The sequence below is a fragment of the Phocoena phocoena genome, chromosome 7 (genome assembly GCF_963924675.1).
Source record: "Phocoena phocoena chromosome 7, mPhoPho1.1, whole genome shotgun sequence".
NCBI lineage: Eukaryota > Metazoa > Chordata > Mammalia > Artiodactyla > Phocoenidae > Phocoena > Phocoena phocoena.
Window position 1 is genome coordinate 47,167,198 of NC_089225.1, and position 3,377 is coordinate 47,170,574.

A 3,377-nucleotide genomic window follows, 5' to 3' on the forward strand; every position below is an offset into this window, starting at 1 on the left:
GCCGCATAGCAGATGGAGATCAGCTTGGTGCTTTGTGACCACCTAGAGGGGTGGGATAGGGAGGGTGGGAGTAACGGAGGGAGATGCAAGAGGGAAGAGACATGGGGACATATGTCTATGTATAACCGATTCACTTTGTTATAAATCAGAAACTAACACACCACTGTAAAGCAATTATACTCCAATAAAGATGTAAAAAAAAAAAGTAAAATAATAATAATAAAATCGTCAGAAGACCTAAACAGACATTTCTCCAAAGAAGACATATAGACGTCCAATAGGCACATGAAAAGATGGTCAACATTGCTAATTATTAGAGAAAGGCAAATTAAAACTATGGTGAGGTATCACCTCACACCGGTCAGAATGACCACCACTAAAAAGTCTACAAATAATAAACGCTGGAGGGGGTGTGGAGAAAAGGGAACCCTCCTATGTTGTTGGTGGGAATGTAAACTGGTACAGCCACTCTGGAGAATAGTATGGAGGTTTCTTAAAAAACTAAAGATAGAGCTATCATATGATCTTGCAATCCCACTCCTGGGCATATATCCGGAGAAAGCCATATTTTGAAAAGATACATATACCCCAATGTTCACTGCAGCACTATTTACAATAGCCAAGACACGGAAGCAACCTAAATGTCCAAGACAGATGAATGGATAAAGAAGATATGATATATACACACAATGGAATATTATTCAACTATAAAAAAGAATGAAATAATGCCATTTGCGGCAACATGGATGGACACAGAGATTATCCTACTAAGTGAAGTAAGTTAGACAAAGACAAGTATCATATGATACCACTTATATGTGGAATCTAAAAAAATAATACAAATGAATTTATTTACAAAACAGAAACAGACTCACAGATGTAAAAAACAAACCTATGGTTACCAAAGGGGAAAGGCCAGGTGGGGGTGGGTGGGTAGGGGTAAATTAGGAGTTTGGGATTAGTAGATACAAACTATTATATATAAAGTAGATAAACAACAAGGTCCTACTGCATAGCACAGGGAACTATATTCAATACCTTGTAATAAACTGTAATGGAAAAGAATCTGAAAAAGAACACACACACATATATAAAATTGAATCACTTTTCTGTACACCAGAAACTAACACAACATTGTAAAAATCAACTATACTTCAATAAAACAAACAAACAAAACTCCCAAATGAAAATGCCAGATAAAGAGGAACTGATCATGTAAAGCATTTGGGTTGCCATGTAGAGCATTTAATGTACTGAGCCCAATAATCTGTTTGGTTAGAAGTTGTCAAAATGCTTCCTATGATTGATTTTGCATCAGGTCAAATTATATGCCAATTCTCTTACTACCAAAAAAATTCTTAATGCAACAGTAATTCAGTGTTTCCTTGACCTTAATATTATAGATTTTGCAGCAGTGAAAACACATTTCCTTTCTGTTCTTAGGAGGTTGAAGCGAAGGTAAAATACCTTTAGGCCCAAACTGACTACCCATGGTAAAAGCTGTTTAGCGACATAATTTATAGGGAACACGTGATAGTTTCCAGGAGTGACATGCGTCATCTTCCCACATGAAACTATGTAGAATGTAATTTTACAGTTGGGTAAGTTCTCAAGGCAGGGCACAGAGATCTGGCTGTGGGACGCCCATTAATGTCAGAAGGAGTCAAGGGGCTCTATTCCTCATGCCCCTCTTAGAGAATGCACCTGTGTCAGCCTGCTGTGAGAAGAGTCCATTCCTTTTCTGGAAATTCTGAATGCTGATGTTAACCGGCATCATGTATGGACGTTTATAAAACTTTAGGTTGGTACTTAGATTTACCTATGGTTAATCATGGTGTGAAAATCCAAAGTCATGCATTTTTACCCCCATATAATTCTAGATTTCTTTTATAAAAATGAAAAGGCCATTGTAAGCATAAATATACAATGTGATGTGAAACAGAAGTCATATAATAGAAAATCTATGCAATGTTGTAATGTGATGTTATATAATTATAATGCTTACAAAACGATGATCCATATGGTTTCAGACCTAGAATAATATTAATGTAGCTAAAAACGCGAAGTCCATGCAATAGTGGATAATTCTAATATCTCAAGTCTTTGCTTCCTATTTCTTTCACAGAGGAAAGTTGACACATAGGCCCTTGCAATACTTGTTAAAATTCCCATTTTTCTTTTTTAATTTACAACCCTCACACACTTCAGCAACCTCTAAACTGCTGCCCTCTAAAAATCCTCCACTTACTCTTGAATACCTATGTTGTATTTATTTTCTTTCCTCCCGTCTCTTTCAAAAGTCCTAGAAACATCCTGGTTAGGCTGGATGTGCCTATGAGGGCATGGTGTGGGGAAGAAACTGAGGAGGCCACGCCATGATCCTCCTTAGCAGAAGGTAAACGCAAAGCAAATGGTAATCAACAGTACATAATCACAGAGATTTTTGAAAGCATGCATTGGATATCATGCATGTACTCATTTTTACAAATTTTATAAATTTGCAAATATTTTACAATATGTATTTTTAAGTGCTAAGTACAAAGAACCACAGAGAATACAGAAACGAAAAAACTACAGAGATATAACTTCTGCTATCAAAGAAGGAGTTTAAAATTTAGATGATGGAAATGTTCTATAATATACCATTTTATTATAGAAAGCATTAATGGTAGCCATCAGCCACATGGAGTTGTAAAGCACCTGAAATATGGCTGAAGTAACTGAAAATGTTAGTTTCTGATTACACTTAATTTACAGTTAAACTTGAATAGCCACACATTTTAATTTTTGTTTTTAAGAGATCTGAAGTTTCATTCATGCTGAATCTCTAAGGCCCAAAAGGAGTGCTTAGTACAGGTGCTGAATACACATCTGGTGAGCGAACTAACCAATGAAAAAAAAAAGGTCTCTCCAGAGCCCCAGCCCAGAGCCACCTACCTCCCTTGCCTCCCACATTTTTAAGAACTTGACCCCCTCCCGCCATGGCCTCTCAAACAGGACTTCTATCTCAGAGCTCCACAGTATCTGGCCCTTCCAGCTTTCTATCTCAACCAGTAACTAACTCTTCCATTTAAACCTCCATGAAATCCAGGCAACTCCATCTCCTAAGCATCTCTGGAAACATCCTTCTCTCCTACCTGCACCATCCACACGAATGCAGGTCTCAACCAATCTTAAGAAGCTCAAAACTGAGCTGTTATTATCCCACTTAATACCTTCCCATTGCATTTTTTTTTTTTTTTTGCAGTACGCGGGCCTCTCACTGCTGTGGCCTCTCCCATTGCGGAGCACAGGCTCCAGACGCGCAGGCTCAGCGGCCATGGCTCACGGGCCCAGCCGCTCCGTGGCATGTGGGATCTTCCCAGACTGGGGCACGA